Below are 21,092 nucleotides of genomic sequence, written 5' to 3'. Positions count from 1 at the left end.
GTAAAGTATACTATTTTGCAGCAGATGTTAAGTGTATTTGATATATCTTCCTTTTCTCAGACCCTATATATGTCTTACCCATCATTTGTTAAACAAAATCAATTTAGTTTGCCATTAAATAGGAATAATGTATTTTTAATGATTCATGAACACTGGTTTTCATGCAAGTATTCAGAATAAAAAAAAATGAAACAAGTTTTGGGTTGAATTGAGTCCAGTTTGGCATCTGATTTAGCAAGATACTTTCTAAATTGTTCTTGCATTTCTTGTAAGTATTGATTAACAATCTTCTACACTACAATTTAAATTTCTTAATTAGTGTTAAACAATCCATCTGAAGATGTCTCTCCGTAACATTGACTTCCATGGTAGAAAAAGAAACTATACATTTCAAATTTATTTTTTTCCAACTATAAACTGCTCCTAAAGGACACTCAAGGCAATATTGTTCTGTTTCCTTTTCAATCGTTAATTCATAAGTTAAAATATTTTATATTTACTCAATTAACCTGTTATTCCAGTCTGTGAATTTATTTAGCTTATTCTAAAGCAATACTCTAAAAAAAATCTGCATAATAAAATGCTATTACCTCATTCTAAGTAAACATATACATATTTAATGATATATATAATATATATTTATAATATATATGATATATATTTATATATTTTTTAATATATATTTATATGAACAATATTTATTTTGTTTGCTCTACAGCTTAGAAGTCAATGCATTAATAAATGTTAAGAAATACTCCTGGATCTGAGGACACAATCACCTCTGTTGTAAAAAAGAGATGACCCTGGTACAATTTTAAGTTGTTTTAGTTAGTAGTTTCCCAGGGAGTCTGGGGACATGACTCAAGAGTTCACTCACATCAGAAGGCAGACCCTGTTGGGGTGCATGCAGCCGCCAGGTTTTTAAGGACAAGACCCTTTGCAGACACAAGGTATCTCAATGCCAGTTACTCTTGGCTTAGATGGAGCCAAAATGACTAAGAAAAAAATTATTTTAATATATAGATCATTATCCTTGGAGTGCAAAGTTTTTGTTTCAGAAATAAGATTTTATTAATTCAGAATTGTAGATTTGTAATAAATTTTATTTTGAGACAATATGAAGTCCTGAAAACGTAGTAAAGGGTCATCCTTTCTGGTCTATCTTCCCCAGTGTGTGTCTAAGAGAAATAAGTTGAGCTAAAGGCAAAAATACTCAGAGGTGTGGTTTCCAGCTAACATTTGGATCACATATTTAATGTTTAAGAAAAAAATAGAAAAAAATTGTTTGATAACTTCTTTTTCAATTAAGCATTGTTAACATAGCCAGTATGGAGCTCTGAAAAGTTCTCTATCTCTATCCATCACTGCACATTTCAGATGATAGGCTTTCATTTCAGAAAATAAATGTATCAGATTGGGTTTCTCAGCTGTGAGAAATACTGAACGTTAACATAAAATAGAAAACATCAAAATGGCTCTGGTACAGTCACTTTAATTAATCAGCTTTTGAAGTGTCCTAGTTCTCCCTGCTGAAGATAAACTATCAATTTAAAAAGTCTTTTTCATTAAATGTACAGTATTCTCCTAACAATAAGCAAAAATCGATCAGATTTGCCAAATATCCTTTTCCTACCCCTCTATTCACATATTCGCTATTGTTAACCAGTAAAGCCTATCTAATCTAAAAGAAACCCTAAGAAATAAGGACATATTTTCTGTTCTTTCTAGATACATATGAAGTGTTGCAGAGTGTATATTTATCAAGACATACTTAGAATAGACCATAGAATAAATGTTTTGAGGGGATGCTTATATACTTAAAGTAAATCCTAATAAAGATAGTTCTTAGGAGGTCTATTTTGAACTCTATATAATTTATGATATACTTTTCTTTAAGTCTGTTTTACCTCAGATATCTACTTCTTTTCATAGACTCACAGAAAAATCGGGTTGGAAACAATGATCAGAGGCCACCTAGTTCATCTCCCAAGATCACTATACCTATTTCTCAACAGATGTTTCATCTAACCTCTTCCTTCAGACCTTTATGACAAATTTCACAGCTTCCCTTGACACTCTATTGCAGCTTTTCACTGTCCTCTCTACTAGAAAAGCTCCTCCCCATATGTCACCTGGAAGAGCCCATTTCCTCAGTCTTCACTTCTTGTCCCACCGACTATGGATGTATAGAACAGAATTCATCTTCATTATTCAGGTTCTAATGATTCACCAGCCTCTTACCTTCCTTCTTCATCTGTGGACCTATGCCAGGAATCCTGCAAAGCTACTAAAGAGCTCTGCTGAGACATACCTAGAAGGAGCGTCTCTCTGCCTCAGAAATACCTTAGACATGATTTCCTCTTGGCATATAAATTCAACAATAATTTGAAACAAAATGGTTAGAGACTTCAAATCATTAAAGAAAATGAAAGATCTCACTCTGAAGGAAACACCATTAAAGAGTAAGTAGAAAATGGAGTCCAGGGAGGGATGAGAGGACGGAAGCACTGCAGGAAAATACATCTGGAACACAGTCAAGTAATTGGCTTAAAATGCACTTAAATAACCAAGCATTTCAAAGCTTCCTTCAGATACGTTACTTCAGTTAAAAAGTACTGTAGCTACTGCTTAGTTTTGTCGTCTTTGACCAATACCACTATTAAATAAAGCCCATTTAAGTCACAAAAGCCTCTACATTTATTGGTATTTTTTTCTTTCTGACCTTGACAGGATTTGGGGTTTTGTTTGGTTTTGTTTTGCTTTACCAAGAGGATGATCTTCAGTGTTTTGAATTGTATTATGAGGTAATTTAAAAAAGCCAATGCTGTAAGCATCAGATGCTGTAAGGTTAGAGGATCTGTTTAAGGCGTGGGAGAAAGACAAAAAAGATTGATCAGCATGTTTGCAAGGTACTGAAATAAGTTACCAAGATAGAAGGCATGAGATGGGATAAAGCTTGAAAGCACAAACTGAGCTGGATGTTTCTGAGACCAAAAATAGAGAGAGAGGTTACGTCCTTTTTTTACCAGAGACTTGTGAAAAAAAGAGGACATGAATAAAAGGAAGGATGGAAACACTTCAAAATAGAGCACTGGAAAGATGGTCAGAGATGCACTGGATACTGCTGAGACAGAAAGGGGTGTAAACTCGCATTTGGAAAAAGTAATGAAATGAGAATTTCCCAACACAAAGAGGAAGAAGAGAGCAAGCTTCTGGGGCTGGTAAATGCAAACATTAAATAGAATGGTGGCTGAGTCAGAAATGTATTTTTTCAAGTGACATTTAGTATGGCAGGGAAGGGTGCTACCCAGAATTTTGGTAATAAGTGCAAAATATAATCAATTATTTTTGTCAGAGACAAATAGCATGTTAGAAGAACGTAAAAGGGGACCTGGAACCACACACACTGGTGGAAATGGAAGAGACAGAATTGATGACACAATATCAGTAAAAGACAGGAAGACTGAAAAAACTGACCACCTATGCATTCAGTAAGACACTGAAGTGATTCTTTAAATAAATATTACTAATATTGAAAAATAAAAGACATGGGTACATTTTACAGAAATTGGACTAACCCCACTGTAGAAAGGGTAATGATTTCTGAGTCTACATTTGCCATTTAACTAATTACTTTATCCATACCAAACTTTCAGTTGTTTCCATCCAACTTTTTTGTATTTTCATGGATAGGAATCTACAAAGAATAAGCCTACTAGAAAAATGGAAGTAACATGCCAAAACTACTGAGCTTTGAGAAAAAAATTTGAGAACTTGCACGATACTCCCCATCTCCCTCCAATATTAGGCTCAGTCAGAAACATCAGTTATGTCTTTTAATGGTTAAAATTTACTCAAATGTTCATTTTTTTCCATTTTAGAATATTTCAACTTTATGATTTTTTTTTTTCTCTTTGAGCAATTTGGTCTCTTAAGTGCTCTAAAACATTATGGTAAAAAAAGCCTAAAGGGTATTATGTAGTACCTTATCTAGTATGTCTTACTGACAGCATAACATTTCTTTTTCTCAGTTTACAAGTGTGCATATATATTGTTCAAATTTTAATTTAGTTTGCTAAATTCTTCTTCTGTATTCATTTTGTCATCAACAAAAAGTCTACAGGTCAAATACAGGTCTCTCACTCTTGTGGAATCCTACTGCCTCCTGTCAGCTGTCTTCGAAGGAGAAAAAGAAGGTAGCATATATTCCTGCTGTTGGAAGAGAATCAACAGATCTCTTCAGGATGTTTAGCCCAACAGACCTAACATGTTTTCCCACAGGTGAGTTGGTACTGGAGTTCAGAAAATTAATAATATGAAAGAAAAGACATTCATCCAGAAGAGTATCACAATTCTAAATACATACGCACACAAATTAGAGCAAGCTTTCTGCCCCTTTTCAAAAGAAATTTGCAAAAAAAAAGTACCACTTCTCCTGATTACTGCCACAATATTTCTCATAACCAAGAGCAGAAAAACCTTCACACTCCTTTAATCCCAGTTCTTCAATTTAAGGTAGCCAAAAATGATAGAGAAGCATCAGTGAAATACCACTTAAGAGACAAAATCCAATGCTAAGCTTTGTGGTTTTGTTCCCTAAGTATATCTGCTTCTGTCATTAATTTACAAACATCTCACAGTAGAATTCACATGTTGGAAGGATGAGGTGTGGTATGGATAGTAGCAGTGATTCCATCCTTAAGAGACAACAATCATCTGTCCTTTAAAGTGCTTGGCTTTGGGATAGTACTCGAAGAGAAGAGTCATATTGATAGACATTCTAAAGGTTTCCTAGTTCAAGGCCACCTTCATTTAAAAAATGAAATAATCTGTCATTTATTTTAGCTTCCCAACTATCTCATTTGTTGACATTTACTACTTCTGAAACTTCAAAGCAAGTTTAGGTTATAATACGACAATTTAAATGCTGATTTCAGTGATCAATAATAAAGTACCCTTGCCCTTGATATAAAGTATTGTTTCAAGCAGTTCATGGGATGTAGAGTTCCATGATATACATTCATCTATATAATTTTCTTGTCAGTCATTATAGTCAGAATTTTAAAATTATTTCTTTCTGGTTCAAGATACTATGCAAATTGCTGTTGTTCTCCTAGAATTTCCCTAGAATTATACTGATTATAGTATGCCTTATGCAATAAAAACTTGACATCCCTTGAGGCAGGCTAAAAGTCTTACTTTCTCCCCCTCCCATCATTGACACTTTCTTTAAAATAATGAGAACTTTCTGTGACTACCTGGCAAACTGAGGACAATCAGTTTAAGGCTGCCTGTCTCCATCTTGCTTTCTTATGTCTAAATACTTCAGCAAATATTCAAGATCACACAAACCAGGCTCAACAGAACAAACTAACAGGGTGTCAGTCTTGACAGCAACCATAAGATTTTCAGAGTCATTTTTAGCACAGTCTTTTTTCCTTTGTACTTTATATTAACAGATTGGTCAAGCCTGAAAAACACAATAGAAAAGTAGGAGCACTTCAAGAACGCAATACTAACATCAGCCAATATAGCTCAGGAGTTTGACACCATAACTACAAAATAAGCATTTCTGGAATAAGTACAAATGAACAGGTTTTTGATAGAGATAGCAAACACCAATCCATTTTCAAATATTGCAGAAGACACAACAACAATTTTTTCAAAGGGAGGATGAAGGGTGAGTGGATTGAACAGACAGCCCAACCTCAGGTAAAGTAGTTCAGTGGAGTCTTTTAAGCACATACCTCAGACAAGCAGCAGAGAAGAAATCCATGTTAGAAAATACGCTGAAAGAGCTTGATGTCCACCTGGCAAATTTCTTGTGCTGTTTGAAAAAGCAAGACGGTTCAGATTATGAACCGAGTTATACCTACAGCATCACAACCAGTCCTGATCAGTGTGGAAATTAAAGTATGGGCTTCTAGCAGGGTACCTGATCAGAAAGGCTAAGGGCAGGGGAACCAGAGGGACAGAAAAAAAGAAGCGGGAGCTCTTTCTTCCCTCAGTAAACATCAAGCATTTTTGTGAAGCATTTAGCCTTAAAGCAGAATTTCTCTTTGGGAAGGAAACCTGCACACTGCTGCAATGCTAGGATTTTGACTACACCATTGCCTGTTTTAGCCCTTAATACATTTTCCTTGTGAAGGAACAACATGACCTCTGTTAACTTCTAAACAGTTCAGAGTAAAAATCTTGAATAATAATTTAAACACCCCCACCCCCAACAAACTGGCAAACACCCAAAAATATAAGGCCAGTGAAATCCATCTTGTAAGAAAATGCTGTGCTGTCAAAAGACCTGACTGTAGCTTTTGAAACATTTTTTAAAAACAGCAAATTGGATTTTCTCCTGAATAACATGCTTAACAATAACTACAAAGCAAGCATTCAGAAACAATAAAAAAAAAAAGGGGGGGACACACACACCCCATGCAGACAGCTAACATAAATGAATTAAGGTCTAGGATTTAACATCTTGCTGGCTTACCTTATAAAACATGAATTTCAAATGTATTATGAGGGGGGGAAAAAAAAAAAATCAACCAACAAAACCCAAGAGATAGTGATGATGAAATGCTTGAAATGCTCTCTAATAAACTTGTTCAGGTTCCCAGTTCCAAAAGATTACCGAGTATTTATAAATTGCTGCATTCTCATTGGGAAGAAAAAAAAAAAAAAAAAAGACCTCTGCAGTATCCTCTCTGCTTCATTCTCGGCTTCCTGTTCCGATGCTCACTCTATGGTACCTAATACAAATCAGCAAACAGCAGGCAAAAAAAAAATAAAAAAAAAAAATAAAAAAAATAAAAAAAAATAGGGGGGATGGGAGGAGGAGGAAGAGAGACAGCGAGAAGGGTGAAGATAAAAAAGGGAAAATAAAAAGATACTGAGCTATCACCTTAAAGGACAGCCCCATCTACTGGCAAAAGAAATGAACCGGCTGTAAAAGACTGCTTTTTTAAAAGATTTTCTGACTTAAACGAGTCTGAAAATTTACAGCCCCGTGTTCCTTCAGCAAGGAACAAAGGGCAGGGGTTCTGCTAAGTAGATTTCCTTTATCCAGTGTTAAACGACTAAAGGTTTTCTTTAATTTTCACTTCTTTTCTGTTAATTACTTGTCTCTGAAACATAAGAAGGAAATACTTTGGGTTGTCCTTTATGAAAGCACCAGAAACATTTCCAGATGAGCCCCTGGCATGACACAACTAAATGTTACCTGTCCTCTGCCTTGTTTTACACCTCCTCACTGAGTAGCGGTGGTAGATTCAATGTCTACAGTCATAGGTTCAATTAAAAAAAAAAAAATGTTCCTGTGCCAGAGTCATATGACATGTCAATCTATTACTGTCTGCATTGCCAATCTCACAGCCTGGTACATGACTGCCACATCAGATCTATACATTCACGTGTATTCAGATGACAGCTGCGCAGCCAAATATGGAACCTAGACAAAAAATGCTCCTTTTTAAAATTCAGACTGCTAAGTAACAGTAACTGGTAATACAACAAACTCCAGCTGCATTGGATCAGCCCCAGTTTGAGCTAAATCAGACAGTGTTACATATTTTTCATTTTGCTTTCTTGACAAAGAAAGCAAAAAAAAAAAAAGTGGAACTGGGGTGGCCATGGGCAAACACTTTTGAAAAACCCTGGTGTCCGCCATGCTGGAGGGGGGTGCATGCAGTATGGTAGGAAAGCTGAATTTCTCCACCTCCCAGCAGTAGCCTGACATGGTTGGCCCTTCACAACAAGCACTTGGAATCTCTCAGTGTAATACCTAATTTGCAAGCATTTATCAACACAGCATATTATGAACAATTTTTCTAACAATGAAATAAAATCTCATAAATTTTTAATATTTTCTCTGCAAATATTACAGTGATTAAAAGAACACAGCAAGCAACCTTATGACACTAAATATTTAGTTAAAACACACCATACTATATCCAAATACTAATACTCAAATGCTGACATACAAAGGGCAAGACCAAGCTGGCTACTACTATGCAACCACTCCCCTTTGCATATGCCTGAGCACTAATTTAGAAAGACTTCCCATGCTTTCATGTTTCACTGCTTCCATTATCACCAGTTTTGAATTTAGCTTTTCTGCTGGCACTACTGGTAGGCTGCTACATACCTCAGGCAGGTCCCCACTACCCAAATGCTGTTCAATTCTATGACCTTGAGGCAGAAAGATCTACAAACCATTTTTTTATCATTATCATGTGGTAATACACTCTTCAACTGTTTGATTCTTATTTAGATATAATTGTAAAAGCTGAGTTATCTTTTTTTCATATATTTGTAAAGTTCTTTGGGGTCATGAAGAGCATTTGCAGGTGATGAATTACTTTGTAGTGCTACTAACACCCCTTACTCAGAATCATCCTTAGAATTTTAAATACTAAACAAACGTTCATATACTATTGCTGATGCCAATTAATCATTCCCAGAAATATTTCTGTTTACAGAGGATGTTTCTGGAAATGATTAATTGCCTGGCGTTTATAACTACAAATTTATCACTAGGTTAAAAGGCAGAATACTTACTCAGCTTGAAGTTTTAATATTAGTTCCTCCAGTCTTTGCTACAGTTTGGGCATTTGACATTTTACAGGCATGACTCCTTCAAAATGTTGCATTTTGAAGTGAAATAAATACCACAAAAGAAAACAATAAACTAGGAATCTGGATAGCTTAAACAATAAATACCAGGTAGTAAAAATCTTTGAGATACCACAGTACCTACAGTTTTAGTCCTGAACATAACATTGAACACACAGAATTTTCCCCCAGCTTAACGTATTATGAAAGCATACAGTTCTCAATAGTCCTAAACCATCCTTCTTAAATCATCAGTAGAGGTTCAGCGTAGGATGCTTAATATGATCAGTGACTTTAAGAAATCTCCTAGTATCATTAACAGAATACTGAAAGCTTTTTTTTTTGTAAACAGCATTTCTCATGGCTCAGATTTCACTGGTCACACTGGTATAACCAGGTGCTCAAGTTCAGCTCCACCAGCTTACAATGTCAGGAAAATTGATAGGGTTTGTAGTTATCTTAACAAGCTCCTTTGGTGGCTCCTTGAACCAGACTGTCATCCGATAAGGGGTTTGAGAGAGAAGACTTTATCAATACACCAGCAACTTATTTTCAACTGCTAAAGAGCTAAATCCCTTGAATTCTTATATTTTTAATGTTTTAAACTGGTATATCGTACCACAATTGCAGAAACCAAAAAAAGTTATAGATTTCTCAATCACAGCTGCTCCAAGACTAAGAAAACCAGAAAGTTAGTAAATAAAACATGGTCTCCCTTCTCCCCCAAAAATCCGACTTGCCTTTTTTACTGTCTCTAAACAAACGGGACACTGCTAAGAGCTAGTGAAATAATATTCAAAACCAAGAAAGCCTAGGATACTCATTGTATTTACTTTGGAAATTTTTGACTACTTCCTGCAGGTATGGTGACAACTTCTCCCATCCTAAGTGCCTGAGGGACAATCACCTTAGTGGGCATGGGCTGAAGCAATCATCCAATAGGCCCAAAGGAGAGCACCTTCATACCCTGCACAGCAGGGACACAGTTGCCAGGCAAACTTCCATTGCAGCCTTGAGCATGCAATCTTGCAGATCTCAGGTTCTGCAGACCTGGTAACTTTGCATTAACGGAGATTTGTGGTTCACTTGCCCTCATACAAATTTTGACCAGTCCTACTCTTGGCTCTGCCTCAGGAACTACTGTACAAATGTTTCAAAGCACTGGTGAAGAACATCCCAGTAAGTTTTTGGCTCAAGTGCCACAAACTTCCCACCTTTAGTGATCACCAGGTACTGGGAGATTCTGGTTTTCTTCAGCACGTGAAAGGATTCATCTGGAAATCCTTCTCTGGTGAACCTCTGCAACGCAGTTCCCTTTCTGAAAGGGACCTATAATGAACTCCAGCTGAAGAAAAAGAGAATGTAGTTCTTTTTGTCACTATCTTGTTTCGCGTTTGTGCTGCAAACATTATAGTTTCGTACAATCTAGAAAAACTTTAAAAAATAACCTTAGAAGCTTAAATGTTCTGCCATGGCAGTAAACCATGCAAGAAACACTGCAGTAGAGTGTGTTATATATATATACATATTTCTCTTAACAATTTATTCATTGTGTGTATATATATATATATGTGTTAATGTCAGTGTCTGAGGTACGTTTTATTTATCAAAACATTAAGAAAACCCCCTTGATTCTTTACAGTATCTCCTTCTAGTGTTTCAGGAATGAATTCTGTGAATTGCAGTGGGTGTGGAAAACAGGTAATGGAGTAAATAATCTAATGTGTAAGGAGTCATCCAAGATCCTCCATGGACAAGCAGGTGAACATGATAATCCAGGGGGCTTTTTCTCTTTCTAAACTTGTGAAGCAATTGTACTGCAGTCACAGAAGAGCTATACAAGCAGTTCAGGATGGAAAAACATCATGGTGGAGAGCGAGGACCTGGAAAAATGACATGGACTGTAGCTACACAGAAGAGAAGATTTCATCCAACTAGTTTCAATGAAAAGTGAGGAAAACCTCTAAATAGAAAGAATAACTTTTTGCACAAGGGACAGAGCACATCTGCCAGCTTCTAAACGGGTATCTTCAGAATAGATATAGACCATTTCTACAGCAATAGTTTTTGTCGCTTTTGTAGTTTTTTTGTGTACTAGATGCAAATAAAAGTTTGCAGTTCTGGACAGTGAACAATCTGCATTTGTGAGCCCAAGCTTAGCTGGAAAGCTTGTGAATGATACTATTACAGTCTTACATTTGGATGTTACACAAGATAAACTAAACCACAAATATTTGTAGTCTTTCTTTTTCTATTTATTACTAATTTAGTATATGATAATCATCACAAGATATATCTCAACTACTCAATTAAAATGAGCAGATAAAATCTGAGATATAGATATCTACAGAAACTAATAGTTGAATGCATATGCCTATACTTTAGTTACATTATGGATTACAAAATCTGGTCTCACCATTGTTTATGCTAAACACATTATTCTAAAATAATTTAATTCACACACTTTCATATTGTTTCCAGTTTCAGAGACATTTCCATGGCTATGAAGAGAGCAAAGAAACTCACTTGCAGGACAGAAAACTCTAGTACTGTGAGAAACAGTGAAGAGAAAAGTTTATCAGAAACTCAAGCTGCATATTGTGATGTGAGGGAATATACAGAATATTGAAAGCAGGTTTCTGATGTCACCATCAGAACTGGACAATTCCAGTAAACCACAGGAAAATACCAGGAGGAGGCACTGACCATTAATGGTCCGTATCCTGCATTGAAGTGGGTTCAGGACATACCTTACAGCTCAAATTCAATTTCTCACACCCAAAGTGATATATCAGAATATAGGATATCGAAACAGACATAGGAAGCACCATTTTCTAACAGTTTGTATCCTACTGAAACATATGCAGCTTGCTATGCTGAGAAGTACAGCGCGTGCCCTGCTATGAACTGTGACGCAAAAAATAAAAATAACAGTTCCAGAGAACCACCATACATTTAAAGACAGTAAGTTATTTTTTTTTCTTCTAATTCAATAGATAGGTTATTAATACTCCTTAAGCCTGTAAGAAAATACTTCAAGCACCCACACTTGAAATGGGATGGAACACAGTGTACTCATATATAATAGCTTAACTATTTTAGAACACTTCAGGCAGCAAGAAACAAAGAATCTGAAGTACATCATTACAATAATGCGTGGTACCTAGCAGTTTCGTTCTAAGTTCCTATGCTACGCTATTATTTTAAGAGTTTGTTTGCAAGATGTAGTTCTGTATTTTGAAGTATAAAATTGTCTCTGTAAAATATTATACAAGGTAATATACTGCATTGCAACAGAGGTGTTTTCTAGACACCAAAAATGACTTACGTTTTCTTGACCCTAACTTCTTTCACAGTGTCATTAATGAAGGCACCAGCCTGGTATTTCTACTAAAGCATAGACTTACATGACTGCCATTTCAAAACAAAACAAAACAAAAAAAACATAAAGTAATTTTGTAATGGGTAAGGCAAGACCATGATGAAGAAACAACTGACTGTTTGGCAGTTCTTTTCCAGAGAAAGAGAGCTTTTAAAGATGATAAGAAAATGATAAAACAATTCACCTCACTTACAAACAAATGCTGAAAATAAATTCTACCAGTTATTTCTAGAACAGTGTGAAGAATCACTGGTTTCTAGTGGGGGAAAAAACCCATTTAAAGGACTTCCACTCTTCCCATCAAAATTAGTTTTAATCTGATATTAATACATAATGTTATACTAATATTCAATCTTATTTTGATTTAAGAAAGGGACATTGATATTTATTCTTAGAGTGAGCAGTTACATATTAGACATGAAAATTCTATAAATGCCATATTGTCAATAGAAAATAATTTTGCATTTTTAATTTTCTGTTTTGACACTCATCAACATAATTCAATACAAACATCACTATTTTTAAGATAATATATTAAATGAAATCTTGCTAGCAAGCTTTTAAATATAGCTCGTTCCTATAAAACTGACCAAAGTTTCTCTCAGGTGTTTTTACTGTAAATTCCCCTACATTTTGGAATTCATCAATGTATCTTAAATTTGTATTATTTAATTTTTACAAATTGCTAACTCCCATGAAGTAGATGACAGTATCACAAAAGGAAAAGTAGCTCTCCAAGGTACTAAGCATAAACATGCATTTTCTAATTAATCTCTCAAGTGCATTAAAAATATTTTCGATTTTATTATGTAGCAATTGTCCCTCGCAAGCAAGCTAGCATTGTTGAAATTCCCTACATGATACTGCAGTATCGGTGCTATGCTGTTACTTTCCAGGGCCTCTTCTGCTGCATTCCAGTACAAGCAGACGTTCCAGCACCTGACAATACTCAGTATGTATAATTCGTTAAAGGACAAACCTGTTCTGTTTTGTTACAGACTGATTTTTAGCAAGGTGTAAATACAAAAAAATTCTTTGAATTCTACATTGTGTATGAAAAAAAGCTACCCTCTAATATAAATCTAGCTAACATGTACTGTTCAGGCATTCTGCAGAGCAATCACTAAATGTGCTTTTATCTGCAGGATTCATCTTACATATTTCAGAGCATATAGATTCACGCATTCTACAGTAAATAACAAATAGCATCCTGGGTCCAATTGCTACTTTGAAAAATAACCAAAGATTATTAAACACAATTAAATAATTTTTGTTTTCATTTTGCTTTGTTTAATAAAAGAAGCATATTTGCAATTTGCACATCTGAAACAATGCAACAGCCAGGAACTGCAGTAAACCTCTCAGAGCTAATAGCTATATCCAATAATGCTTTCCCACACCACCTTCAAGCAAATGGATTTCATTCACTGTTTAATCAGTCAAATTAACAATAATCCCCATATGGTTAGAAAGGATGTTTGTTAAACAAACCCAATTTATGATTAATTTATTTGTAAAGTGTCTTAAAGCTGAGATGCCTAGAAGAACTACTACTCTGTTAATTCAATCATGCTGACGGAGCTGGTTTCACCTAGCAAATTCTCTCTGCAATTCACAGCATGGCTGACATCTATCTGCATAGAAAAATAGCACAGTAACCATTTAGATCATGCAAAAACATTTACCTGAGAAGATGTAGCAAAGATCAGGATCCAGCTTCCAGACCCCATGAAGCATGAAGCTGAGGGAGCAATCCACTTGCTTGCTCAGGCCAGCAGTGTCTCTCCTACACTTGACCTAGACTGCCTTACATAATGAGGAATCAGTGCTGTATCCTGTGTGGAGGAGCAAGCTGAATGTCATCGCTATCAGAAGTAGGGAGAACTGGCAGCAGGCAGGCTGGTAGTTAGCATGGAGATCACGAAGTCTGCTTTCCCTGAGTGTTCTGGGAGAAAACACAAGAACAGCTCAGAAATGCTGGTGTCATTCCTCCCCTGGAACGAATGACCGGAAGGAGCAGGGGTGTTACAAACCTGAGGCAGACAGCAAGTACTAAAGCAGCATCTGTACCTGCTATCAAGGTAACAGAGTTCCTGTCACACTGTGTCAAGACGACTGCATAGATACAGCTAATAGGAGAGCAACAGCAAAGCAAAGTAAGGAAGGAGAGACACAGACTGCTGCTGCATATGTTTCTCTACACATTACGCATTGTGGTGAGTAGAAGAAAAGCAATGGTATAAAATAAAATACTGGGATTAATTTCCAAAGGGAAGTGCTATTCCCTTTGAAATAAATCGTACTGCATGCAAGTAAGTTTCTGAAAAAATTACCGTTTGTTACCTGTTTTACCTGGTGTAACAGAGGATAAAGTGCTTGTACTACAGAGATTTTGCTATTTTCAAGAAAATGATGGGTAAGATACATTCCTGCTTGTGAAGATGTTTACAGCCATTTGTTGTATTTCTTTGCTAATTTTTGGAGAGAAGCGTTGGGATATTTCCTAGTTTATTGTTGTTCGGGTCATATCAGCACTTCCTCTGTGGAAGGCACAAGAGGAGACAGAAGTATCCAGGCTTAGCCAGCAGTTAGAAACCTACACAACCTTGTCCTTTACAAAAAACAGTTTTATATGAATTAAAATCACTGCAACTTGTATTCCATATTGTGTTTCATTTGAATATTTGAATAGTAACTAAAGAGCCTCAACTACTGATAATGCAAATACAAATTATTCTTGAATTAATATTTTGAGTGATACAGTTTCTCCTTACAAAAGAAGGCAAAGGTTTCACTGAGATGGGGCATCTTAAGTTTTCTAGTTATATTTGAGACAGCTTGATTGGGCACAATCAAGAATAATGCAACTGGACACAAATTCCTAATGTCACAGATCAATATCACTTGATAATGAATATACTAACTGAGAGATAAAGAAAGTATCATTAATAATATTCAATGCTCCATTTTATGAAAGTACTGCTATATTTGATGGTCCTTCTTGTTTAAATTAAATGGGTTTGGGTGAATTAGTGAAATAATGGACGTAGTATTCAATACAGATCTGAAATTTGCCAAGTTAAAATTCTGGGGTGCGTTAAATACAAGAGTAAAATGGAACTGAGCAACATCACTGTAGCAACATTAAAAGACAGGTCACTAAACTCACTGAAAGTTTTAGTATCAAAGTGGAACATTGGCTGGGTTTTATGGAAGTCAGCTTAGGTACAGGGACTATTATACTTAGTTATGCCTTTAGCAGAGTAAACATGATTTGAGCTCTGCTCTCAAATGGGAGAATCAAGGTGATGGTGAAAGAGATAAAAATAATTCAATTTTTGTTTAAAAAATCTATTTAAATTATTATTTCTCTTTTATAAATAAGCATACAATGACTTTTCTAACAAATTTGATCAGGTTTAGAAAAATATGCTTGAGTGTCACTGTTTTTTGAAATATGTTTTCCTAGTCCCCTTTTGAATGATTTTTTTTTGCTTTATTGAGAATAAAAAAAAAGAAGAAAGAAAAGAGCAGAAGCAGTTGATACAAAAAGTAGATCACTAATAACTTAGGATATACTAGCTGTAGGTCTAAAGTATAATGTGGAAACAAACAAAAAAAAATATCATGTGACAATGATTTTTTAAACAACTATTGCTGTATTTGAAATCAGTAACTTTTTGTCCAATCAGCACAATTTATTCATACCACATTAGCAAATAATATTAAAAATATCTCGCTGCATTTATTCTTTCACATATTGGTATTGACTGTTAACGAGGAGTCCCTATTAAAACTTAATATAATTTATATGTACCAACCTCTACTTTTGGTATTTCAAGTGTTAAATAAGAGTACTTGCTTACAAGAAAACTATGCACATACTGTACCCTGGTTAATCAAGAGATTAAAATATCATGACTTGTATTAGGCTATGAGAACATACGACGATAGAAAAGGTTGGCGATTCTGTTGACCACAGCACTCAAAACAGCAAAGCAGCCAAACTACTCATTTAAAGCCAGCTCAGAAACCTCCACAGCCGTGGCACAGTTCATACACCACCAGGATAACCTGCCTACAGATTATCAAAAGTTGACTGCATCAGGTAGAAAAATAAATACAGTTTATAGGTAAACGATAGGCAAGCCAACCCAATATGAGTTGAAAATGCTACCTAAATGAACAAAATAGCATACTGGATTGTCAGCATTGCAAAGGCAATATGCAATTTGCTTGATGTTACAGTTCAGGCAAACTTGTCTAAATTTGATAGAGCCAATTCCATCTTTGGGCAAAATGATGAACTAGATATTCCTTCAAAGCTTTTCCTATCTTCTTTTCTATGATATTGCCTATAAACTGTATGTCCAATTGCAGAACAATGACTGTCTCATTATACTCTTTTGTCATGAGGATAAGTAAATACAAAGTAATCATTTGTAAACATTAAGTTATTGTCATTCAGAATATGCCTGCAAGACATAGTTTTTGTCTGGAGATAAAAACTGTTTACTTCTCTCAGGTATTTGCCACCTTCTCCTTCCATTGAGCCACAAAACTTTGGTTTACAATAGTTCTTATAAACATTTTTGCTCTGGATAAACTTGGCCTGATCTGCTGGCAAACCAAGACTATCTTAACACAAATTGATACAGAAACTGCTGACACGTAGGACTCCATGAAAGACTGTTTCTGAGCCAGCTGCACTGATAATGTGAGTAGTAGAGTGTGATGCTTGACAGTGGTAAGAAAATAAGTCAAGTATATATCACTCTCAACTACCAAATTAATTATTCTGATGCCACAGCAGTTTGAAAGATTTCTGTCAAAGTATATAAAGTAAATGCAGTTAAAAAAAAAAAATCTTTTAAAAATGGTATTCTTTTGCAAATGATTGTAGAACAAAGCTGCTGACTGGAAAAGAAGAAGAATGGGCTAGACTACCCCTCACACCAGGAAAGGGATGAAAATATGAAAGTTTGAGAGTTTAATATGAGGAGTACAAAACAATCTAGACACTTTTGCTATACCTGTTCTTATCAAGATAATGCTAATGATGTTTTACAGAAGACTGTAAGCCTATGAAACAAGTTCTGGAATTTTTCTTTTATGGAAAATTTGGCAGTAGCAGTTAACAATGCTTATCACTGAATTATCCTTATATTCTTAGTTTATGTCCACAAGCTTCTTTCTGAAGGAAAGCTGAAATGAAGGAAGCAGTATCTCATAGACATTACTCCTGCCAACAACCTTGAGTAAGCAGGACGATTTTTTTTAGACACCTTGCTCTTAAGATGCCTTGCACATAAATAAATCATTACTTGAGGTTTGCTCATACTAAGATAGATGCCATTTGGGATTTGATGAAACATTAAAATGCTCCAGTATCACTGACCGGAGAGACGTCTACAATATCTTGAGGTGCAGGTTTTTGTTTTTTTCCGTCCTTCTATGACCTTGCTTTCTTTTCTCAAAATAATTTCTCCCTTGCATTCCTGAACAATTTGCACAAGTGATTCATGCTGAAATGTGTAAACAGTGCCTCAAAGCCTTCAAAAAATAAAACCCAATACCAAATGGAACCCTGTATTTAGACCTGATATCACATACTCATAAATGTGTGCGTGGTGGGGTCAATGTACGAATCCCAAGTCTCTCTGAAGACCCAAGTCTCTCTGAAGATTTTAGCCATTTCTATGTATGTGCTACTTCTGTTAGCAAAAACAGTAAAGGCATACCTCATATTTCATTTTTGAGACAGGTAGCAAAAGCCTTTGATTTGTTTCTTTGAGTATTATTTAACAGCTCAAGACCTAAATTTGCTCTACGTGTATTTTTTATTATTTGACCCAGTCATATCACAATAAGGATCACTAGAGGGCTAATCAAAAGGGAAGATTTTTCTCCTCTAATTGACTAGACTTCTTGGAGTGTCTGACTGATGCCAACATTCAAATAGGCAGGACAACTCTAAATATTCTTCATTCTTAGATGATACCTTACCAATCTTGCAACTGCATTAAAGAGCATCTTAAAAAGTAGTAATATTTCCAAACATAGTAAATTGTATGGTTTAGACGTAAGGTGTGTCAGTGTTTTCAAGTTTTCTTTCCTTAGTATTCTACAATATTTAGTATTCTACATATTTACAAGAAGGTCCCTGATTTTCCTCCAAATGCTCAAGTATTACAGCAATGATAGATGAACACTGAATTCCCAAATTCTGTGCAAATGCCTCAGACAGGTATCACTAATTTTGTAATTTTGTATACACATGTAGTTTCTGATACTGAATATTATACATTATCCTAAAATATAAATGAAAAATTATAACCCAAATAAGCGTAAAAATTTTCTATAATTAAACTATGAACATTGAGTAGGTCAAGGTCACAGTAATCTTAACATTCATAGACTGTTCTTTGACTTCTCTTTGACATCTTTTCCTCTGCAATACAACTAGCTACAATAGCCTTTTTAATTCCTTTCCGAGATTTTTTGTAAGATTTATATGGCTGCCTATTATATCTCTGACAGTGCCTATAAACTGATTTCCCAAGACACTATTTTTGTACTTATCTCATAAAAAACCCCATCTGCTGTTTTGCATATTAATGCTAAAATAAAATGGCAAAAATAGGAGAAAAGAAAGAAGTTAAAATTAAAAAGCACTTAATTAAGCACTCAATAAATATGCCTATTTATTTTGAGTAAATTAATGATTTTATCAACTGAAAATAATCAGTACTGGTAGGCTATTTTGTTGAATTTTCTTCTGTCAATTATTCCAGGATGCTGAATTTAGATTTTAATTTTTCTAGTATCTCCCTGAACTAGTTCTTGTCAACTGAAGAGCAAGAAACAATCCACACTTAGTTTTGGAGACTAAGTTGTTGAAGTCGTAAGTCATCCATGAAAACTTTTCTAGAAATTGTAGTAGTAGTACCTTGAACTCCAAGCCACGAGTTATTGATGCCTAAGAACAATGTCAGGCAAAACAGATTTACGGTTCAGCATTATAAATGTACCATTAGCACTAAAAGCAATAAGAAGCCTTTTCTTTTTTCTTTTTTTTTTTCCCCAAAATAGCCCACAACATGTATCACTTGTGATATTGATTCAACACAGGCACAGAACTGCCTAATACAAAATCTTGAAAGGCCTACTACAATGGAGAAGTTCACAAGACTGGTCATCCCTTCTAGCAACACATGAAGATACAATCAGCACTCATTGCATAAATTCATCACTTCAATTTCGTTCTGAATCCAAGTAGCTTAATTTTGTCTCTCTTCAGTTTCATGGGATCTGGACCTGTCAAACAAACTATATTTAGCCTTCATTAGGTTTTAATCTCTTTTCAATTCTTTGAAATGCCTATAGTTACAGGAAAAAAAAAGAAAAAAGGAATTCAGATTTGGTTCTTTATAGAAAAGTGATACTTCTTGTATTATTTTTTTTCCAGAAATTTTGGAAATATCCTTAATAACTGCAGGGTATCAAAGGCGTGGGTGACCTGTTAAATGCTTTCAAAAGATCTGTTTGGTTCCCACCAAAGAAAATGTTCCACCTTCTGTATTCTGTTTCTCTTACTTCCATCATTTGCATGCTTCCAGGAAATAACACAGATTCTCTTTGGTCTCTTGCTTTTCTCCCCAGGAGGTTCCTAGTCACTTGGGCACAGCTTACAACATAAGAGTTCACAATTGCCTAAAAAAGGAGCCTGAGTCTCTGGCAACTTTTCAGGTCTCTATCATCGATAGCTGTTTTCCACAGAGGACTTACTGAGCACTAATCAAAGCTTTTCAGGCTATATATTCCACATCCAAACTTTGCACTTGCATACAACAACCACTCAAAGGCAAAAGACTACAGCCTTCGCACTATCCAGAGAGTTAAATGTGGACAATGCACAGGTGTCTAGGTCAGAGCACACTTCTGTCTTCAGTTCTTCTCTACCAACCCAAAGATGAAGACTAGTAAGAATGAAACAAATCTTTCAGGTCTTTCTTTGACCTAAACGCAGAACCTGTAGTGAATGCTGAGAGACACAGGAGTCCAACATGCTAGATCTTCCAAATCTTCTTTGTAAGTTGAGGGTAGTCCCTTGCAGAGCAGGAGGATTCAGGGCACTGTCAGCTGTCAGTTACATTCTGCAGCTCCCAGGTTCTGAGGTTCTCCAGTTCAGTGCTTGGCTGACTGATATGCAGTGTATTATTTATTTATATAGCAAGATATATCCTTGCCAACTCTCTTCATATACTTAGACTTGAATACACATTTCACTTACAGTTCAAGAGCTACCATGTTTAAAGTTGAGCTTAGAAGCACTAAATATAAGCCTTAAAAAAGATTTGAACACTATCTCATCTAAAGAAAACTCACTAATTCCTAGAATGTCTTCTTTATTAAACATTTGTTTTACCTATCAGAGTAAGTTTTTATTTGGCTATTAATTGATTTTTCATTTAAGTAAACTCTCAATTTAAAAACAATGAACACAAGAATTGTATAATCAGAAATAGTATTTTGAAGCTTACAGGACAAAAAGACAAAATCCTCTGTTATTTTTTAAAAGATACATCTTTTTGCTTATTTTGCTCATCTTTTTGACACAGCTCTCTTTTTCATTCCCTTATGTGAGTAAACTGAATGTCCTTGTAAGCCACTGTGGGTTGCTGTCTGGCAGAGTAAAAAAGAATTAACCATAAACTGACCAAAGCAGTGCATAAAATGCCTTGTCTTTTGAAGATATTAGCTCTTTATGTTAATCTCTTCTGGACTGATTCCACAGTGTAAAACAATGAGATCTCACAAAAATCTGTTGCAGAAGTTCCCCGTTCTTCAGCCACTCCTAGTGAGTCATTCTTCAAGATTCAGCTATAGCTATACTCAAATCACTATGTTTTTAGAGGTCAATGAGGGAAAATACTTTTCTCTTCCCTTTTTCCATGTCATCTCAGATTAATTCAGCAAATTCTATTCTTTATGGCACTTTAAAGAAGCAAAATTCTTTACTTCAGCTTATTTACTTCTTCAACAGTTTTTCATTTTTATTGGAAGCTGTAGCAATGTGACCTTGAGAAAGACATCTCTC

The 21,092-nt window shown here is 35.3% G+C and overlaps 1 protein-coding gene and 1 long non-coding RNA gene across 2 annotated transcripts in view; one reads left to right on the top strand and one right to left on the bottom strand.

Moving 5' to 3' along the window:
- LOC141745991 (sodium channel protein type 1 subunit alpha) overlaps positions 1-13,949 on the bottom strand; it is a 102,803-nt gene extending 88,854 nt beyond the window's left edge. Inside the window, exons 1-2 of the mRNA XM_074593586.1 lie at positions 13,678-13,949; positions 5,748-5,827 (exon numbers count right to left, since the gene is read on the bottom strand). The gene's annotated coding sequence lies outside the window, so the exon portion shown is untranslated. The remainder of the gene's footprint in view (positions 1-5,747; positions 5,828-13,677) is intronic.
- Positions 13,835-21,092, top strand: part of LOC141745993 (uncharacterized) — a 34,404-nt gene continuing 27,146 nt past the window's right edge. Inside the window, exon 1 of the long non-coding RNA XR_012588192.1 lies at positions 13,835-14,208. This is a non-coding gene — a long non-coding RNA (uncharacterized LOC141745993). The remainder of the gene's footprint in view (positions 14,209-21,092) is intronic.

This window comes from Larus michahellis, chromosome 7 (assembly GCF_964199755.1).
Source record: "Larus michahellis chromosome 7, bLarMic1.1, whole genome shotgun sequence".
NCBI lineage: Eukaryota > Metazoa > Chordata > Aves > Charadriiformes > Laridae > Larus > Larus michahellis.
The sequence above is the reverse complement of the archived record's forward strand: the minus strand, read 5'-3'. Positions and strand labels throughout refer to the sequence as shown.